Below are 9,682 nucleotides of genomic sequence, written 5' to 3' on the forward strand. Positions count from 1 at the left end.
GATACTGAGGATATTTATTCTAGTAAGTGCATGGGTAAGGGGTGGTGCAGTTGCCTCAATGCCATGTAATGGTGCCTGGCCTGCATGCAACTCTGAATTGGCCCCAACATTTTTAGTGAAACTTTAAATTAAAATAGTTTTGCATATGCCCCTCAGTGCAGCGTTGTTGATAAAGTAGTTCTAGATGAGTTACGGCAGTTAATCAATCAGCTGACACCTTCCGTGATGTGATGCTTTTATGCAGGGTCTCATATCTGTGTCCTGGATAAATGGTTAAGCCGAATGATCATGAGCCTGTTGGTTATACCCCTTTTCCACCAAAAACCCAGGTCTGACCCATTTTTCCGAACATGGTTCCAACCCAGGTCACACCTTGTTTACACAGCACCTTGGACCCAAGTTATTCCTGCATTGGCCCCCTTTACACTAAACTTTGTGTCTGCCCTGCATGTCACTCAGACACCCCCTTAAGGTGACTTTTAAGCAGAACCAGGTTTGCACAGTTTACACTGCACCCTTACCAAGGTTTTATTCCATTGGTCACTTGACATGGCTTTTTTTTTTTTTTCTAAGGACCATTTTACATTGAGCTACAACCCGGGTAATCCCTGCAATAACCCAGGTTATTGCGGCAGTGGAAAAGGGATGTTACGCTTCCTGTATGTGCACGTGCAGATTACTTAAACACTCTATGCTGCAAGATGTAGGCTGCATTCAGCCCACAGCCAAAGTTGGTCAACTGTGTTGATTGACAAGTCCTCTTTATTATCTGTGGGCAAATAAACCAGTCAGGCACACCTAAATCTACACTAAGCTTCTTTGCGTTTATTAGTAGATTGTGTACACCTTTTTGCTTTATGGCAAGCAGCGATTAGGATGGTTTACTTCACTGCTGCCAATTGCAGTCAATGAATATTGCATGGATTAAATAACAACATGTTTCTGCTACTTTTAGCCCTGTTTGTATGAAGTGATGGACATTGGACCTATAACCACAAAATAAGCCTGATAAAGCATTTGTTTTCAATTGGACCATTATCAGGCTCGTTGGAATGTGAACGCATGTCTTTAGGCTGTATACTAGTGAAGTCTAAAAATTTCCAACAGGGCAGGGTCCTCCCAAGGTATTGGTGAGCACTGTGTCCCCAAAATCTTTCCTACAGTATCTGGAATCTTGCTATACAGCCAGAGAAAGCTGAGCGGTCTGTCAGCTGTCACACAGGGATCCTGCCAACATTTCTCACCCCACCAGCAGGGGTGTAAGGCCCATACAGCAGCAATCTGAAGAAAAAGGAAAAAAAACACCCTCCAGTCTGACTTGCCTATTATGAATTTTTTTTTTAGTAGGAATTGCCAATTATTAGTACCTCATACACTGATTTTCCTCACTTTCCCACACACACACATGCCTAAAGAATAATTTGAAAAATGGTGAATTGCCTCAAACCATTGCAGATGTACAGGTATGGGACCCTTAACTGTCTGCATGGCTTGCTCTGCAAGATGGCAGTCTAAGGGTGTGTACACACGGTGAGATAAATCTTTAAGATTTTGACTATATAGTCAAAATCTTATGAAAAGTTAGTGCATATCTCATGGTGCTAGGCAGCTTGCGATACAGATTCGATCCCGATGCACGCTCCCGTGGGGTCGGTATCGTAAGGCTAGATAGACTGTGCAGCCATCTAGTGTACAATCTAGTATAAAGTATAGTCAAAATTGGCACTTAGTCAAAATCGTACATAGACAAAATCTCAAGCACAGATAGTCAAAATCTGTACAATCTGTGCTATCTGGGCTCTGGGGGAGTTCAAAGGAAATCGCATAGTCAAAATCGAACATAGCAGGGATCTCACCGTGTGTACACACCCTTAGGCTGGGTACACACTAGAATGATATGTATGCTGGCTGACATGCCCGATAGGACGAAATGTCAGTTGACCATACACCCTAAAAGATGTAGTGCGTGATATAAATTGTTCTTTAGATGTGTTCAGCAGCATAGTGTTTGTTAGTCATCCCATCGGCATTGACGCACAGCAGACGGGGCAACCTGATGTCAGCAGACGGGAGTGTGTGGTAGTGGGTGTACACTACACAATGTGCACAATATGTTGGTCCGATCCGCAGGATCGGACACCTTATAGCCTAGTATGTACACAGCCTTAGGTGGCAATTCAATTCTTGTGATGTGTGGAATATAGATTATAGCCACGTTCTCTTAGGGTCTGTACAGACGGTGAGATCCCTGCTATGTTCAATTTTGACTATGTGATTTCCCTTGAAATCCCCCAGAGCCCAGATAGTACAGATTTTGACTATCTGTGCTTGAGATATTGTCTATGTCCGATTTTGACTAAGTGCCAATTTTGACTATACTTTGTACTAGATTGTACACTAGATAGTCAAGATTGACTTGCCTGCACAGTCTATCTAGCCTTACGATACCGACCCCACGGGAGCGAGCATCGGGATCGAATCTGTATCGCAAGCTGCCTAGCACCATGAGATATGCACTAACTTTTCATAAGATTTTGACTATATAGTCAAGATCTCACAGATTTATCTCACCGTGTATACACACCCTTACGTCCTAGAGGATGCTGGGGATCCGTAAGGACCATGGGGATAGACGGGCTCCGCAGGAGACACGGGCACTTTAAGAAAGACTTTTGGTATGGGTGTGCACTGGCTCCTCCCTCCTCCAGACCTCAGTTTACTATTGTGCCCAGAGGAGACTGGGTGCATTACAGGGAGCACTCCTGAGTTTCCTGAGGAGTGCTCCCTCAGCAGGGTGGCGGCGGCCCTGGGCAGCAATAAACCTTGTTTTCTGGCAAAAGTGTATATATATACAGCTGGGTACTGTATATATGAGGAGCCCCAGCCAGGTTTTTTACATATTTGAGCAAGACAGAAGCCTGCCGCTGAGGGGGCAGGGCTTCTTCCTCAGCACTCACCAGCGCCATTTTCTTTTTCATCTACTAGGGGTCACTGGAGTACTCTTGGGATATGGACGGCTTAGCAGAAACAAAGGCACTGAATATTTAAATTTAGAACTCTCCACCCCTCCATATCCCCGAGCACATCAGTGTTTTTTCTGTGCTCACCGCACTAACAAGGCTTGTGTGGAGTTCCCACACTTTGTTGAAGATTTTATTAATTTTTCATTTTTACTTTTACATTTTTACTTTTTCACTTAGCACATCCCTTCCCAGTTTCTGTAAAAACATGGGTCCGGGATAGTGCCGCTGCACAGACAGCGCATGGCGTGTCAGTCCTCACAAAGAGCACCCTCACAGCCACACGCAGCTCACTGCCTCCTGCAACAGCTGGACGGAGCTTACAGATAGAAGCCCCGTCACAGCCATAAACTGAAGAGCTCAGAGCTTACAAGAAGCCCGTCGCAGGCCTCCCTACAACAAGGTATGCTGGGGAAACGGGGCGGTCAGCGCAGGCTGCCGCCCCGCTGTGTGGGGTCAGTGTTGTAATGCCGCCCGCTCATACAGCCGCCCGCCCCAGCCGCTCTGTCCGGCCGCCCCAGACGCTCCGTCAGCGCTGTATTGTATGCCAGCGCTGAGAGGGGGAGAACCGCCGCAGCTCGGCTAGCGACGCCGGAAGCCGCTACGCGCCGCTCCGGCCAGCCGACCTCCGCTGCTCTGCAAGAAATGTCCCTCGCCTCCCTGCAATGAGCTTCCCGGCGCTCCCCGCTGAGACACAGCGCTACAGGGAGTACAGGGGGAAGGGGGGGGGGGGGGGGGACCTGGCTGATTACAGCGCGGCTGCAAGGGAATGTTAAGGGAACTACCATATCTATATTAATAAAGAGATCCCTATATAATAGGCTATTGAGGAGCCTATATTAACACTGGAGGCATGTATTGATTATCACTGTATAATAGGCTATTTAGCCTATATTAACACTGGAGGCATGTATTGATTATCACTGTATAATAGGCTATTGAGCCTATATTAACACTGGAGGCATGTATTGATTATCACTGTATAATAGTCTATTGAGCCTATATTCACACTGCAGCAGGTATTGTAACCTGTCCTGTGATTATCAGTGTAAGCATGGCATGGGGGCCATTTTAACCATGCTTCCTGTTTCTTCCAGTTTGTAATTCCAGAACGTTCCTGCCCTACATCTCTACTCCACAGGAGGCGCAGGGGTGTTAGTGGGAATTTTGGTTCAGGTTTCACATAGGCTGGCCATGTGAACTGCATTTCGGCCATAAATATATTTCTCTGACGTCCTAGTGGATGCTGGGACTTCCGTAAGGACCATGGGGAATAGCGGCTCCGCAGGAGACTGCGCACAAAAGTAAAAGCTTTAGACTAGCTGGTGTGCACTGGCTCCTCCCCCTATGACCCTCCTCCAAGCCTCAGTTAGATTTTTGTGCCCGAACGAGAAGGGTGCAGGCTAGGTGGCTCTCCTGAGCTGCTTAGAAGTAAAAGTTTAAATAGGTTTTTTATTTTCAGTGAGTCCTGCTGGCAACAGGCTCACTGCATCGTGGGACTAAGGGGAGAAGAAGCGAACTCACCTGCGTGCAGAGTGGATTGGGCTTCTTGGCTACTGGACATTAGCTCCAGAGGGACGATCACAGGTTCAGCCTGGATGGGTCCCGGAGCCGCGCTGCCGGCCCCCTTACAGAGCCAGAAGAGCGAAGAGGTCTGGAGAAAGCGGCGGCAGAAGACGTTCCTGTCTTCAAATAAGGTAGCGCACAGCACTGCAGCTGTGCGCCATTGCTCTCAGCACACTTCACACTCCGGTCACTGAGGGTGCAGGGCGCTGGGGGGGAGCGCCCTGAGATGCAATAAAACACTATAAAAACCTTATATGGCTAAAGAAATGCATCACATATAGCTCCTGGGCTATATGGATGCATTTAACCCCTGCCAGTTTTCCTGAAAAAAGCGGGAGAAAAGGCCGCCGTGAAGGGGGCGGAGCCTTTCTCCTCAGCACACAAGCGCCATTTTCTTTCACAGCTTCGCTGGAAGGACGGCTCCCTGACTCTCCCCTGCAGTCCTGCTACAAGAATCAGGGTAAAACAAGAGAGGGGGGGGGCACTATTGGCAGCAAATATAAAACAGCAGCTATAAAGGGAGAAACACTTATATAAGGTTATCCCTGTGTATATATAGCGCTCTGGTGTGTGCTGGCAAACTCTCCCTCTGTCTCCCCAAAGGGCTCGTGGGGTCCTGTCCGCTATCAGAGCATTCTCTGTGTGTGTGCTGTGTGTCGGTACGTTTGTGTCGACATGTATGAGGAGAAAAATGATGTGGAGACGGAGCAGAGTGTCTGTAACAGTGATGTCACCCCCTAGGGGGTCGACACCTGAGTGGATGTACTGTTGAAAATTACGTGATAACAAAAACAGTGGTTGACATGAGACAGCCGGCTACTCAGCTTGTGCCTGTCCAGACGTCTCATAGGCCGTCAGGGGCTCTAAAGCGCCCGTTACCTCAGATGGCAGATACAGACGCCGACACGGATACTGACTCCTGTGTCGACGGTGAAGAGACAACCGTGATTTCCAGTAGGGCCACACGTTACATGATTGAGACAATGGAAAATGTTTTATACATTTCTGATAATACGAGTACCACCAAAAAGGGGTATTATGTTCGGTGAGGGAAAAACTACCTGTAGTTTTCCTGAATCTGAGAAATAAAATGAGGTGTGTGATGATGCGTGGGTTTCCCCCCGATAACAATTGATAATTTCTTAAAAAGTATTGGCTGTATACCCTTTCCCGCCAGAGGTTAGAGTGCGTTGGGAAACACCCCCTAGGGGGGGATAAGGCGCCCACACGCTTGTAAGAACAAGGGCTCTACCCTCTCATGAGATGGCCGCCCTTAAGGATCCTGCTGATAAAAAGCAGGAGGGTATCCAAAAATGTATTCACACACATACTGGTGTTAAACTGCGACCAGCAATCGCCTCAGCCTGGAGGTGCAGTGCTGGGTTGGCATGGTCGGATTCCCTGACTGGAAATATTGATATCCTAGATAAGGATAGTATATTATTGCCTATAGAGCATTTAAAAGATGCATTTCTATATATGCATGATGCACAGCGGAATATTTGCCGACTGGCATCAAGTATAAGTGCGTTGTCCAATTCTACCAGTAAAATGGTCAGGTGATGCGGATTCCAAACGGCATTTGGAAGTATTGCCTTTGAAAGGGGACATTTGGGGTCGGTCTTTTAGACCTGGTGGCCACGGCAACAACTGGGAAATCCACGTTTGTACCCCAGGTCGCCTCTCAAAATAAGACGCCGTATTATCAGGCGCAGTCCTTTGTTGGCAAGCGGACAAAAGGTTCCTCTTTTCTGCTCGTGACAGAGGGAGAGGAAAAAGGCTGAAGAGATTAGCCAGTTCCCAGGAACAGAAACCCTTTCCCGCCTCTGCCAAGCCCTCAGTATGACGCTAGGGCCTTACAAGCTCAGGCACGGTGGGGGCCCGTTCTCAATGAATTTCAGTGCGCAGTGGGCTCACTCGCAAGTAGACCCCTGGATCCTTCAGGTAATATCTCAGGGGTACATATTGGAATTCGAGACGTCTCCCCCTCGCCGTTTCCATAAGTCGGCTTTACCGACGTCTCCCTCTGACAGGGAGGCAGTTTTGGAAGCCATTCACAAGCTGTATTCCCAGCAGGTGATAATCAAGGTACCCCTCCTGCAACAGGGAACGGGGTATTATTCCACACTATTGTGGTACCGAAGCCAGACGGCTCGGTGAGACCGATTCTAAATCTAAATCTAAAATCTAAAATCTTTGAACACTTACATACAGAGGTTCAAATTCAAGATTGAGTCACTCAGAGCAGTGATTGCGAACCTGGAAGAAGGGGACTACATGATGTCTCGGGACATCAAGGATGCTTACCTTCATGTCAAAATTTACCCTTCTCACCAAGGGTACCTCAGGTTATGGTACAGAACTGTCACTATCAGTTCAGACGCTGCCGTAGGGATGGTCCACGGCACCCCGGGTCTTTACCAAGGTAATGGCCGAAATGATATCCCTTCGAAGGAAGGGAATTTTAGTTATCCCTTACTTGGACGATTCCCTGATAAGGGTAAGATCCAGGGAACAGTTGGAAGTCGGTGTAGCACTATCTCAGGTAGTGTTGCGGCAGCACGATTGGATTCTCAATATTCCAAAATCGCAGCTGGTTCCGACGACTTGTCTTCTGTTTCCTAGGGATGATCCTGGACACAGTCCAGAAAAAAGGTGTTTCTCCCGGAAGAGAAAGCCAGGGAGTTATCCGAGCTAGTCAGGAACCTCCTAAAACCGAACCAAGTCTCAGTGCATCAATGCACAAGGGTTCTGGGTAAAAATGGTGGCTTCCTACGAAGCAATCCCATTCGTTAGATTCCACGCAAGAACTTTCCAGTGGAACCTACTGGACAAATGGTCCGGGTCGCATTTTCAGATGCATCAGCGGATAACCCTGTCACCAAGGACAAGGGTATCCATCCTGTGGTGGTTGCAGAGTGCTCATCTTCTAGAGGGCCGCAGATTCGGCATTCAGGACTGGGTCCTGGTGACCACGGATGCCAGCCTGCGAGGCTGGGGAGCAGTCACACAGGGAAGGAATATCCAGGGCTTAGGGTCAAGCCTGGATACATCACTTCACATAAATATCCTGAAGCTAAGGGCCATTTACAATGCTCTAAGCTTAGCAAGACCTCTGCGTCAAGGTCAGCCGGTGTTGATCCAGTCGGACAACATCATGGCAGTCACCCACGTAAACAGACAGGGTGGCACAAGAAGCAGGAGGGCAATGGCAGAAGCTGCAGGGATTCTTCGCTGGGCGGAAAATCATGTGATAGCACTGTCAACAGTATTCATTCCGGGAGTGGACAACTGGGAAGCAGACTTCCTCAGCACGACCACCACCCGGGAGAGTGGGGACTTCACCCAGAAGTCGTCCACATGATTAAAAAAAAAAAAAAAAAAACTCGACAGGTATTGCGCCAGGTCAAGAGACCCTCAGGCAATAGTTGTAGACGCTCTGGTAACACCGTGGGTGTACCAGTCAGTGTATGTGTTCCCTCCTCTGCCTCTCATACCCAAGGTACTGAGATTGATAAGATGGAGAGGAGAAAGCACTATGGCCCTCATTCCGAGTTGATCGGTCGCAAGGCGATTTTAGCAGAGTTGCTCACGCTAAGCCTACGCCTACTGGGAGTGTATCTTAGCTTCTTAAAATTGCGACCGATGTATTCGCAATATTGCGATTACAAACTACTTAGCAGTTTCAGAGTAGCTTCAGACTTACTCGGCATCTGCGATCAGTTCAGTGCTTGTCGTTCCTGTTTTGACGTCACAAACACACCCAGCGTTCGCCCAGACACTCCCCCGTTTCCCCGGCCACTCCTGCGTTTTTTCCGGAAACGGTAGCGTTTTTTCCCGCACGCCCATAAAGCGGCCTGTTTCCGCCCAGTAACACCCATTTCCTGTCAATCACATTACGATCGCCGGAGCGATGAAAAAGCCGTGAGTAAAAATACTATCTCCATTGTAAAATTACTTGGCGCAGTCGCAGTGCGATTATTGCGCATGCGTACTAAGCGGAATTTCACTGCGATGCGATGAAAAATACAGAGCGAACGACTCGGAATGAGGGCCTATATTCGTGGCTCCGGATTGGCCAAGAAGGACTTGGTAACCGGAACTTCAAGAGATGCTCACGGAGGATCCGTGGCCTCTACCTCTAAGAAGGGACCTGCTCCAGCAAGGACCCTGTCTGTTCCAAGATTTACCGCGGCTGCGTTTGACGGCATGCCGGTTGAACACCGGATCCTGAAGGAAAAAAGGCATTCCGGATGAAGTCATCCATATCCTGATCTAAAGCCAGGAAGGATGTAACCGCAAAAACATTATCACCGCAATTGGCGAAAATATGTTGCGTGGTGCAAGGCCAGTAAGGCCCGACGGAGGAAATTCAACTGGGTCGATTCCTACATTTCCTGCAGGCAGGATTGTCTATGGGCCTAAAATTTAGGATCCATTAAGGTTCAAATTTCGGCCCTGTCGATCTTCTTCCAGAAGGAACTGGCTTCAGTTCCTGAAGTCCAGACTTTTGTAAAGGGGGTACTGCATATACAGCCTCCCTTTGTGCCTCCAGTGGCACCCTGGGATCTCAATGTGGTTTTGGGATTCCTAAAATCACATTGGTTCGAACCACTTGCCACAGTGGATTTAAAATATCTCACATGGAAAGTGGTAATGCTGTTAGCCCTGGCTTCAGCCAGGCGCGTATCAGAATTGGCGGCTTTATCCTATAAAAGCCCTTACCTGATATTTCATTCGGATAGGGCGGAATTGAGGACTCGTCCTCAATTTCTCCCTAAGGTGGTTTCAGCGTTTCACATGAACCAACCTATTGTGGTACCTGCGGCTACTAGGGACTTGAAGGACTCCAAGTTGCTGGACGTAGTCAGGGCCCTGAAAATATATGTTTCCAGGACGGCTGGAGTCAGAAAATCTGACTCGCTGTTTATACTGTATGCACCCAACAAGCTGGGTGCTCCTGCTTCTAAGCAGACGATTGCTCGTTGGATTTGTAATACAATTCAGCTTGCACATTCTGTGGCAGGCCTGCCACAGCCAAAATCTGTTAAAGCCCATTCCACAAGGAAGGTGGGCTCATCTTGGGCGGCTGCCCG

This window comes from Pseudophryne corroboree, chromosome 5 (assembly GCF_028390025.1).
Source record: "Pseudophryne corroboree isolate aPseCor3 chromosome 5, aPseCor3.hap2, whole genome shotgun sequence".
NCBI classification, from domain to species: Eukaryota; Metazoa; Chordata; class Amphibia; order Anura; family Myobatrachidae; genus Pseudophryne; species Pseudophryne corroboree.